We start from the raw sequence: 13,057 nt of genomic DNA, 5'->3' as shown, positions 1-13,057 counted from the left end.
TACTTTGATTAGAAAGGAGCAAGAGATAAGCAGAAGGTAAGCGATTATAACGATATTTGTTTACCAAAGTCATTACTTATCAAATGATGGCAGTTAATCGACTTGAATAGAATCAATGCTTATCATTTTATTAATGGCCAAAGTTCAATCAAACCCCATAAAATCTTCGTAGAACATTATCCTTTCGTAAATATTTTTAACTGTCTTAGGGCGTTCCAATGGTTTATTTTGTTTTGCATTTTCTCCCCAATAATATTCATCAAAAAAAATATATTTTAGATATATATGTTTTGAAATACTATTTCTTATATAATATCTGTTATTAAGTTTTTTAATCCTTTAACCGTTAATTGTTTTTAAGGTTTTTTGTGAACATGATAAATAACAAAAAAATTAAAAAATATTTTTAATGGTATGTATTTTTAAAATACATATTTTGAAAAAAAAAATAATTCATTTTGTTTCTAAAATAAATTTAATAATATTAATTTATTATTTTAGTAAATTTAAATATTGAAAAAAGTTTTTAATGAAAATTAATTAGGTAATTGATTTTATATCAAAATAATTGAATTTCCTAAAGAGCTCAAAACAGAAATAGCTTTTGGATTATCCTAATGTTGCCGAGCAATGTCAAATATAAACAAAAAGCATATTTGTTATTTTACACAAGGGATCATTGAATCATAATTTTCTGGGCAAACATATTAGGGTTCCGATATCAAAAGAGCGACAGCAATGTGACCTGGAAGACATTATGAAAGAAATTCCTCGTTCACCATTATTTACTGACACGGATGTAAGCAAAATATTAATGATTGAGCCGATATGCCTTATTCAATAACTTATTGGCATATTCATCAAAATCATATAAAATTAAATTGCAATCTAAGCATTTTAAATGATGATGAGATATGCAAGAGAAGACAACTTTCAACTTAACAATTTATAAATTAGAGAGAACTTGGCAAATTAAATTGAACTATGAATATAATGCATGTTGCCGACAAAACCTCGATCTACAGCCACCTACACGAGTTGACAAATTTGTACACAAGTGGAAGAGTCTTTGATTATTATTATGATATTGTGCGATGAATAAGAGATATGAGTTGACATTTTCAATATAGTTATGGTATTTTAATAATGTATACTGATAAATGGGGTTCTTACCTTTATTATTAAATTTTCATTCATATATCTGGTGCTGCTTGTACTCCTCGGAGCAGTTGTTGCTACTGACAGTTAAATACTTTGGGTGACGTTGATGAAGTTGACAGTATTATGTACAAAGATTCTGTTGCTGCTTTTAGAAATCTTCACCTTGTCAGCAGTGAATTGGTCAAGTTTCTAAAAAAAAGACAAAAAAAATGTGCATGGTGTCAACATATCGTACGAAAAAAGTAATTAACGAGATAGAATTTCTCAAATTTTCGGGATTTGGCTCGAAGATTACAAACACGATTGGATTTCACGCAAGTCCATACAGAAAAGTCACACAAGAGTATTGACGAAATAGGCTTACAATCGGAAAAAATCAAAGAAAAGGGAATTAGTTACGAAAGGACAAATTTCTTTCATTCCATTTAATCCCCTTAATTTTCTTTCTAGGTGCTATATGCTTCTTCTGAGTTAATACGATTAAACTTTCTTTCGTGGCACACGTACCTATTTGGGAAAGAAACCAAATGTGCATCAATTTGGTTTTGGTCAAATCGATAAAATATAGGAGAAAAGTATTTTTATCATAATTGACATTGCCGTTTATTTTAAGCCTCGACTATAAACTGCAAAGCTACGTAATTTTTTCTGTTATCCCTGTTAAACTCGGTGGTCAGCTGTAACAAAAATATTTTGTGGGCCTTTAAATCAAAGATGAGGCGGCCGAGTACCGCAGCACATACACAATTATTTTCTGTCTTCGCTCTGCTTGTGCTTTTAAAGCCTAGATTCAGCTGTGTATGATGACGACGACATCGCTTGTGTACACACAAATAAAAGCATTTTCACTGTTTAACGTACAGTGCAGGAGCATATTACGGATTGCGTCAAAATGGTGGACAAATAGTAAAACAATTTCTCAATGTTGATATATTATATATCGAGTGTTTTAATTAAAGCATTTTTATGTACATATTTTTTTTAAATGTGCACATTTTCGTACATCGCACGACGGTACATAAAATGAAATAAAATAAAATAAATAGTTTTGACATATACAATCGAAATCTGCATTTTCGGTACATTTTGCTCAAACATGACATGAATAATTTCACTTCAGTCATGGGGACATATGTATGCTGGATGAAAATATGCAAAGTAAGATGTGGAGTGTAAAATGTGCATAAACATACCATATTGATTTTAAATCACAGACGTGCTTCCCTTTGCAGAGGAAAGTCTATGACAACCGGTAACTTTAATTGCTGCATCAGACTAATCTTTGTTGAGGGACACCAAAAAGTGTCCAATAATTCTGATTCCTTATTGTCCGCATCACAAATTTTTCTCCGATGGAATGATAATTAAATAAAATTGATCAAAATCTTGCAAAAAAAAATATTTTTCGAGACAAATACACAAACAACTTTTGTTTAGACACTAAAAACATCGGAAAATACCGAGAGCAGGCACTATAAACAACATAACAGTAGTCTTTAGGTGTGCGCAAAATCGAAATTTTGAAACTGTGTTCGGTGTATGTTCGAATCGGTGTAGTGCAAAGCAAAACAAATGTATGTATAATCGGGCATAACAACCAGGAGAATTTTTTTTTAGGTAACAACTTGCTCATATTGTTGTTGCTATTGTGTGTGTATGTGCCTGCTCAGCACAAACTAACAACAATACAGCGGCGGAACTCACACATGAAGCAGGAGAAGAGCGAAATCTCAGTTTTAAAAATTATCCCATTGCTGTTAACTAGTAAAGCCCACACAAACATACGAGCTACGCGTTCCAATGATGTTATAGTGCCACGATGGCTCGGATAAAAGAAAGAAAAATCGATTATGATTTTATTTATGAATGACTACAGTGGGTTTTGCAACATACGTAACTTCACTTCTTGCCATGAAATATAAACTTTAACATTTTTTGCTGCATGACATATTGTTTGTGGACAAACAAACGCATGCATGCACTCACACCATCATCAACATATGTCATGAAAAGCGCTAAGAATGTCATAACTCACTGTGATCCTACATTTATTTAAGTCACCTTACGTAGATGCGACGTACAAGAGTTTTCAATTGTCATCAAGGATTTAAAAACTATAAATTTCTCGTTTTATTGAAAATTTTGACAGACACGCAAAACAATAATAATATGCATGACTGTGACTTTTTTCTTCCTTTTTTTTAATATTCTTAATTGAACGATATGAACTCTTTTGACATACTGATTCGCTGGGATTTAGACATGATGAACGTGTATTTTTTCCTTTTTTTATTTTTATCATTGTGTTTGCCCGGTAGAATACACAGCAATGGTGGATACATTTAGAAAATGAGAAATAAAGCCTAGTGAAATCTCATAAAGACAATGAATCATCGTAAAGGCACATTTCTGTTTCATTTCTATTTGATATTCGCCTACACACGCCACATATTTGTTAATACCATAGTGATAAATTGCAAGTGAAAAAAAAGAGAAAAATCACACGGAAAGTTTGACTTTTTCATTTCATCTTTATTATTATATTTATTACTGTTTCGTCGAACGCAATTGCACATCAACTAATGTTTTCTTAAATATTTCCTCAAAAAGAACAAAATTTTTATTTTCGTTTAAAAAATTTTACCTTTTTCGAGTTTCTTCAAATTTATAGAGAAAAAAAGAAGAAGCATTATGCTCAATGATAAATTTCAAAGCTGATATAAAATGGTTTACGTTACAGAGGAAATAAAATTCAGGATGTTCTTTACAAATGTCTCGACAATAAGTTAACTTTTCGATAGAGAGCTTTCGGTAACATACTTATTCCTAGCCTTTGTTCAAATATTAATGTGTTAGATCATTTGCCGACTATTATAAGTAGCTTAAGGAAAAACGAGTTTTTTTCATGAAAAAAAAGTAGTCATTGATAAAAACTTTTGCTTCAGAATAAAATGCGTTAGAAATGTATAAAACATAAATAATACCTGCCATTCAAAAAGTAATGGAAAGCAATATTTTTTATACCAGACGAAACAAAAGAAGCGGCTTCCGGTGCTACATCAATTCAATTGGTCTACAATTTTCTCCCTCGCACACACACACACTCGAAGCATATAATTCTTTTGAGCTAGGTAACAAAAGAAAAGCTATAAGCCTATTACAATTGAGGCTACCAACCACTTGCGTGATAATAAAACAAAAAGAAAAGCCGTAACACAATCAACACGCAACATGTAATTTAAAAAGAAAAAAAAAACGAATCATTAACTTGTGGAAAATTGTTTCCCATAGGGGTGATAAAAAGCTAAAAAAAAGCATAACAAAATTCCAAATCAATATCTATGAAATTACCACAGGATACACCTGCTGTGTATGTGGTCATTCTTTTTATTTTTTTGACCATTGAATAGTGGCATGAGAGACTCCAGTCACGGTTTTTATTTCCCGAGTTTTGAAATCAGAACCGAAAATGGAGCAAAAGCATTTTTTTTTTTAAATATTTTTAATTTTAACAAAAATTTTCCGAATTTATTGGCAATTTAATCAATTTCCGAACAAATGGACAATTTTTTAAAGTCAATTCTGCAGTTTTCTCGGTATTTTGAGTTATTTTGTTTCTTTTATTACATGTCATTTTGTAATTAAAAAGTTTGACAAGTCTATAAATTACAAAAGAGCTTAAAAGAATTCTGTAGTGGTGTACTTTTCGATAGTAGTTAATGCCAAAAATTTACTGAATTGGACATTTTTTACGAAATAAATCTAAAAATTACTAAAAATCGTTTAAAAAACTTCCCTTGCAGTTTAATTTTATAGCTAATAATAGTTTTTTAAAATTTAAACAACTTTCCGTTTGAACTTTTGGACACAAAATTGAGAAAATCTAAAAACAAAAATACTTTTTCTTTGATTTTGATCTTATTTTAGGTCTCGGAACTGAATACCCGTCCCTGAGAATCGTCAACAAAAAATTCCCGGGAAAATGAAGTCTCTGTCAGGCAGGCATCAGGTACAATTGCTTTTAACACTTACTACTACGGTGGAAAATAAATAAACGGTTCATGATTTATTCCGGGCAATATTACAGTCATTTCAAACAATTTATGCTACCGAGCTACAACAAGTGCAAAAGAACACGAATAAAAATTGTGGAACTGCTACTTCAAGGCATACAAGGAAAAAAACTGCCCATTCACATTAAATTTTTATACACTTGAAGCGCGCTGTCAATTAAATTAAGAGATGTGAATGCGGCGGCAGCGGCACAGGCACAGTTTAGGTAGGTTGAGCAAGAATAATGGATACGTTGAGTAAAAGATTATGAGATAAGCGAAATTGGAAAAATTGGATTATACATTACAACATTTAATCATGTTGTTGTACTTACACAGAATCGCAACAAAAAAAAATAACTAAACATCGTGAATAGCATAACGTATAGTAAAATGTAACATTATAACATACTTGATGTATATTATACATGAAAGCAAAGCCTTAGGCGACTTTTTTATTTGAAATGACATTACTTTCATGTCATTCTTCGTTCTTAGTGACACATTCAACGCCCTTATGGCAATCTTTCTTATTTAGGCTCTCTCGCTCCCCGTATTGTGTTTCATTGGCTGGCACTCGAAATACTTTAGTGTGTCATATTTTTTATTATTAAAAACTTTGACGGAGATTTTTCTCGGCACATGACGATTTGCCGCTACAACACACAGCGAACGAGTACCCCCGTATTGCCGCTGAGGGAATACTTCTCTGAAGTGTCAAAACCCTGCACAAAAATTTACATTTTATTCTAATAATGGTACAACTTGACACATCAAATGGTGTCAATCAAGAGTAAAAAAATAACTGCTTTATTATATTTTCTTTCTTTTTCACCTAAAATAGATTTTTTTTTTCATCATGGAAAATAAAAAAATATGTCTGATCAAAGACTTGTGAGAATAAATCATAAATTTAAAACTTTTTTTTCTTCGGCATGTCATGTCGTTAATGTGTCCAAATGTTACATTAATAAATCAATGGGTGGACCTTTATCGAAATGTTTTTATCATGTTAAATAATAAATGGTCTAGTGTGAATGCTTTTTCGATTGAAATGTTAAGCACTTTTAGGGTACGTCATTTCTTTTGGGACCAAAAAGGAAAAAAAGAACTCAAACATCTTTACAAAAGAAAAAAAAATCCGTGAAAAGATGAAAAGTTTTCTACAAAATTCCCAAATTTCACAAAAATAAAATTATGATTGATCAAATAATTGACGTTTAAGAAAATTCGGTACAGAAAAAACCACATAAATTATTATTAAAATCAATTAATTTACATTAAAAAATATATTTTCTGATAATATATTAATGATGACCCTTTTCATGATTTTTTTTTTAAAGCATGCCTATTATGACTATAGAAAAAAATATTTATTTTATCAAATCTAAAGTACACCCAAGAAAGATGACTTTTATTTTTTCGCTCATTTTCGTTCCTTCGATAAAAAATACAAACTTTTTATGGCCAAAAAACAAAAAAGTAGGAAACTATAAGTACTTTATATAAAAAATCTTATTACAAAGCATCTATCAAGAGGATGTAATGTATATGAATAGGCAAGATAAAACATTATAATGAAGAATAATATTTACAAAATTGGCTGACAACATTGTGGAATTTCCACAATATCAAAATATCACGAAGCATCGTGGAAGCAAAAAAAAAGATCAAAAAGTCAAAACAACTTTTGTTTTGTACGCAGAAAAGAGACGAGAAAAATTGATTTACTACCTTGTATTAGTAATAAGCCAATAAAATTGTTTGTTACATCATATTGAGAGAGAATTTAATAATAATAAAACATTTTTTTTTATTTTTTCGAAAATATTGGGGATCAAAACAAGTATTTGCAATTATCAATCAAAAAGAAAATGGTTTTTCATGTTTTCTTCGTTAGCAGCTTAAAACAACTTTTATATTTTATAATGCTTTTTGTGTTGATAGAAGATTGTGCGCCAACAACAGAAGCAACTTCATGATAATAATAATAATAAGAGCGTTCGTATGCCGTTCCGACAATATTGAACAGATTTTATTTTATTAATAAAGTCTTCAAAACTAAAACTTTACCGACCTGTCGTTTAAATTATAATAAAAGCACGTACGAATGACGACAACACATTCTAAAATTTGAAGGAGGAAAACTTTTTGTCCAAATGTTTCACTTTTAGATGTGCCTAGGTATGTATATCTGCTGTGGCACGACGAGTCAAGCACACATAACAGTCCAACTTTTTTTTTATTATATATACGTTTAATACAAAAGAATTTGTTTGGCATCTATATTAAATCATAGCTCCTCAATTTTTTTTATCCTTCCTTGAAACATATTTTTGCGCATTATACTTCTCACAAATTCTATTTTTATTATTATTATACATCGTATTATATACCTTAGCGGAGGAGACAATTTATAGTGTATGCTGTTCTGTTGTGATGATTGTTATTATTATATACTTTTCTTATGTCATTTTCACTGATTTGCCATAATCTTTAATTTTTCCGGATCTGTACAGAATGCTATTGTGCCGTGTAACAAGCATTCCTTGTTATTATTAAATATTGTTATTGCAAAAAAATGCACAATCTATCCACTTTTTCTCAGTACACATCAGCACGTATGTATCTAGCAGTAGTTGTACCACTTGATTGTTCTAGCTTGAAAACCTTAATGCAGCATAATAATGAGCGAGATTTCCGTGCATTATCTAACGCGATTCAAGTGAGACTGACTGAAGTTCAAAATCGTGATTCCCTTGTTCACCTAGACTCTTTCAAATACACATTTATACACCGAGTACGGATACGGGAGCACAGATGTGAGGTACCTCCCTACCACCACTCACAAAAAAAGGAAAATTAAATCTGCGTCTGCTCATATGTTTGTGTGTTATACATTTTATTCAACATGCTCCGACAAATAATTGTATCCTTACGTTAAGGCATTTTTCTCTTTGTGTCGTACACACGCAATACAAAAACAACAACAATAATAATTCTGCAACTATAGGATGAACCACTTTCAACACGAAAAATCTCTTTGTCCCTCTTGGAAAACACACGAAATCCATAATTCCTGTGAAATTTTTACGATTTTTTTTAAATAATGAAAAAAATATGAATTTCAGATGAAATTTTTTTTTAAGTTTTTTTCAAAAATCATAAAAAAACATTTTTGTAAGGAAAAATATAAAAAAAATACAGTTTTAGTTTTAAGAATTGAAAATTTGGTTAAATTTTTGCAATAGCTCATCATGCTAATCCTTTTATATATCAGCAGGTTGCTAGCATCAAAAATCGGATACACCCTAAAGAAAATGAGAAATTGTTTTTGGTTATCCAGCAAAATTCTATCGTAGCGTATACATAGCGGTATTTTATTGAAAATACTACAGAACCCCGAATTTCCCAGCATGCGCAATGAAAATTTGCTCATTTTTTGGTAGCACAATACGTGCTCACACGTGCAAGCGAGAAACTCATAAGATACATATCCTATAAATTCAATGAGTTTGCCTCTCGCAAATTTAGTGTCTGGATGATGATCAGTCATCAAGGACAACGTCGGAGATGTACAACACAAGGAAGACGTATGCAAGGACGATACTCGTTGTCTCGCAAAAGTAATTTTCCTTGAAAGAAAACGAATTTATGTTTCATGTGAGTTTGTCTGTGTGCTTGTGTGTGGAGTCATAAAATAAATTGCATAATTTTCCACATATTTTACAGCTATTTGTATGCTCATAGGGTGTGGATGCTGACACCCGAAATTTCAAATCAATTTCATAAAAGACACATCTCTCACGAATGGCAACTTTAACTTTTGAAACTGCTTTTTTCGACACATATTCGTAAATTTACTTTTCTATATTTTGCACATAACGTAAATAAATGTCTGTTAAAGGTCCAGGCCGGTGTATCCCGGTTTTTCTCCGTATTATGTTTGCCAGTATATCGATAGAGGTTCTAGTACGTGCAACATATACAAATGAAAACCTCTTTAACAGTTGTTATACTATTAGTAGCAATGTGTTTTGTGCAAAAAAAAAAACGTTAACTGAAAAAGGCTATTCAAACATTTTATTGTACAGCTGTATTGAGCCAGCTTATACGATTAGAGTTGAAAATAGACTTTAACAAACTATAGGTACATGACTATAACAATTGTAGGATTTACACGTACCAACATAACTCTGCATGACTAGAATTGGAAATTATGTAAATTGTTAAAAAGTAATTTTCAATCATGAAAACATTAAAATTCACCCTTGCGGAATGCTATGGATTCAATCAAAGATGTTTTTCTTGCTATTTTTTCTTCTCCCTTACGTTTAGTGTGGCACACACATTTTATTTTATTTAAAAAATAAAAGGAAGAAAACCTGCTGCCGCCTTACAAGGTACTAGCTTGACACGACACCACACAGTTATAAAATATTTTTTCTTCTGAAAATTGACATTTAACATTACTTTTGCCTGTACCGAGAGTCATTATTGTAGCCCGCGCTACGAGAAATGTACATACGTTCTAGGTATGTTCAAAAGAAAAGTGCTTATCTTGGTACGATCTTATAACTGATGTTGTTCAAAAAAAAAAAATGGGAAAGAAAAACAGAGAAAATATATTAGACAGGTTTTTAAATCCCTCAACGTTGCGTTGTTTATACATAAATTTGCTTTTAAGAGAAAACCCGAAACAAAAATCGAAATATTTCACATATGACGGAGCTTACATGTTCAAACCTATAACCAGATTGTAAATCAAAATAAACTGAAATATATTTCTCGTGAAACTTTTTTTCAGATTTTTCTTACGCATTCGTCGCTAAGCGTTGCTAGCTACAAGAACCGTTTGGTATGCACACCACTTACATTATTATTATTACACTGAAAATGCATAAATCCCAATTTTAAGAGTGTGAGAAAAAGTTTCCTTAATATTACTTTAACTTTTACAACTTCTTAAAAATTGGTAGCACTTTTATTTTAGTGTAAATCATGTCGTTATCAAATAATAATAACGAGGTGCTGCATCAGAGTTTTTCTTTCTTTTGTGACCAATAGAGTGGTTGTGCTTGGGTTTATTAATATAAATAAATAGCTCCAAGTGAAACTGAAAAATTAAAGTCCAAAATTTAAAAATAACATTTGGGAAAGTTGAAACAAATAAACAATTTTTTTATTTTTATAAAAGATTATTTTTGTTGTTTTTTTTTTTTTAAATGGAGATTAATAATTTATTTAAACAATTAAATTGATGTGAGAAAAAAATGTTAAAATTTGAAAAAATATTATGAATAATTAGATGAAAAAAAAAATTAGCTAGGAAAATTTCTTCTAAATCTAATTCTTTCAAAACAGTTTTTTTTTTCTAAAAAAATGAAAAAACCGACAAAAAAAAAACATTTTTCATCGACGAAATTTTTAAGTTGAATTTTTGCCTCACTCAACTTTTGGACTTTATTTTTTAGTTTCATTTGGCCCAAAATAGGTATGCATTAAATAGAATTCAGGTTGTTGAATTTAAACGCATCAACTTGCACTCTGCTTTTTTAACGGTTGTACTTTTGCTGAATTATATACAAGCTGAAAAATAAATAGAAAACATTGAAAAAATAAATAATTTCCTTCAACTATTGAGGTGCTTTAACAGCAGAGATCAGGCAATCTATATGCTCACGTTCTATTCATAATACTTGCATAACTTTTTTTTATGTATACATATATTTTTTTAAACTTCCTACATAGAATCGGGTGTATTCTACAACCTGAGAGCATTACTACTAGAGAGTTGTTAGGCAGGACTAATAAATGGAAATTCTCCGAACTTATTTAATTTATTCAATTCAATTACGAGAAAACTCTGATATTCGATCAATTGAGTCACTCCATTAATCGTAAATCTATAATTTGTTCTTTTCGAATATCAAATGCTCCCATCTAAAGCTGCCATGCCGTTGCTAACCATTTACTCATAAAATTTACACACGCTAAAGGAATTCTAAATGAGCGAGTAAATTTTTCATTTTAGCAATTAGGGTACCGTGTACAGAAGTGTAGGTACACAAACGAGGAGGGTTCCTTCTGTTTATATTTGAATTAGACCAGCTAAATATATATTCACACAATGCAAAAAGGATAATTTATAAACGAGCAAAGTACAAAAAATTAACCATTTAAATTAAAGGATTTTACTTATTTAATTGAAAGCTATAACACAAAAAGTTGAGTAAAATGTAATGAGACTCTGTTGTATATTTGTACAAAGTAAATAAAAACTCTCTACAATTAAAAGGGCTTTTTTATGTGCAGCAGGAACCACAAACAGCACGAATTGAATATCATCGCATGTGTTGTTGTAGCAAGCAGACGTACTATTGTTGTTATTATTGCTCTACTAAGCAAACACCATTGTGGTTTTTTTCAGAAACAATTTACAAACTATGTGATCCTACGTTTTCATAACAGTTATTAAAGCAACAAAAAAAATGTAAAAAGAGTAAAGTGAAAATAAGTGATGCAAATTAATTTCTCCTTTAGACATACGAATTTGTATTGTTTTATTATTGTGCGAAAAAAAAGTCAACTTTTTCAAAATTAAAGTTGGCATAAAAAGAACATAAATTAAAACGCAAACAGAAATCATTTTAGCTCTATATATATAAAAGGGAGTCGTAAGTTTTATTCGAGTTTTTTTTGTTCTATCGCAAAAGTGTTTATCAAGCATTCTGAAATTGTTTGTGACCGATGACGAAAACTTTGTACAATAAGTTTTCAACTCCCATGGTTACCTTAAAAAGAACAGTCATTTGTCAAAGTTTTAGTTTCTCCCTTTTTTGTATGATTCCCTTTCATGATAATATGCATGCATTGCATAAGTTACGAAAAATTTCCTGAATCTTTGTACGATGAAATATTCCATCAGGTTAAATATTACCAATATCAATAATTTTCGTTTTCCTTATGTTATTATTAAGATAACCCAGTTTTTTTTATATTTATTTTAAATAATATATTATATTGTTCTCAAAATATTTTTACATAAATAAACTTAATGATTAGGTTTTAGTAATGAATTACATTCTTGTTGATTTTTTTATATTTGTTTGTTTTTTTATGGTATAATATTTTAATCTTTATGCGTTAAATGTTAATCTATATGAAAACAACTAAATTTAAATACATTTTATTATTGTTAGATATAAGATTTTTTTTAAATAATTTAAAATAGTTTTCGAAAAAAAAATAAATTTCTGTTGTTTGTATGGCAAATAAATATTTGTTCGCTTATTGATTGAGCGTTAGATAAATGTAGCATGGTCTAAGTGTAAAAAACAACTAATTAATATGCTAACTTTATTAATAATACTCGTAATAATGGTTTCACTATTCAATGTATGTTTGATATAAGCTATTTATTGAAAGTTTTATGCTTATAAGGCAGGAAAACAATTCAAACTCAATCATACAAATGTGTTTAAACAATGTTGTTAGAATGTAAATTCAAGAGATTCGAAAAGGATGATTTTCTTTGTACGAAACAATTATCAAATTTCTATTTTATTTAAGAATAATGATGAATTGTGAAGTTGGTTTTTTAAGCCTAAACATTTATCAACGATTTATGTTACTTTATATTTTAAAACACTTCCGTTTTCCTATCCATTAAGAAACAACAAAAAAGGTATGTGTTTAGAATTTATCATTTATTTGTTTCAATAAATAATCGCATTGCTTTTTTCTTTGTGAAATGCATTAAATAGATATTTATCTTATGTTATCATTATGAAGGGCAACTATATTCTTTTCATTTTCATGTACACAAACAAAGCTATAAAAAT

At 29.8% G+C, this 13,057-nt stretch overlaps 1 protein-coding gene across 1 annotated transcript in view; it reads right to left on the bottom strand.

Moving 5' to 3' along the window:
• LOC134827674 (uncharacterized) overlaps nucleotides 1–7,907 on the bottom strand; it is a 31,783-nt gene extending 23,876 nt beyond the window's left edge. Inside the window, exons 1-2 of the mRNA XM_063840435.1 lie at nucleotides 7,610–7,907; nucleotides 1,174–1,350 (exon numbers count right to left, since the gene is read on the bottom strand). The gene's annotated coding sequence lies outside the window, so the exon portion shown is untranslated. The remainder of the gene's footprint in view (nucleotides 1–1,173; nucleotides 1,351–7,609) is intronic.
• Nucleotides 7,908–13,057: the final 5,150 nt, after the last annotated feature.

The sequence above is a fragment of the Culicoides brevitarsis genome, chromosome 1 (genome assembly GCF_036172545.1).
Source record: "Culicoides brevitarsis isolate CSIRO-B50_1 chromosome 1, AGI_CSIRO_Cbre_v1, whole genome shotgun sequence".
Taxonomy (NCBI): Eukaryota; Metazoa; Arthropoda; class Insecta; order Diptera; family Ceratopogonidae; genus Culicoides; species Culicoides brevitarsis.
This window is presented reverse-complemented; position numbering and strand designations above follow the sequence as displayed.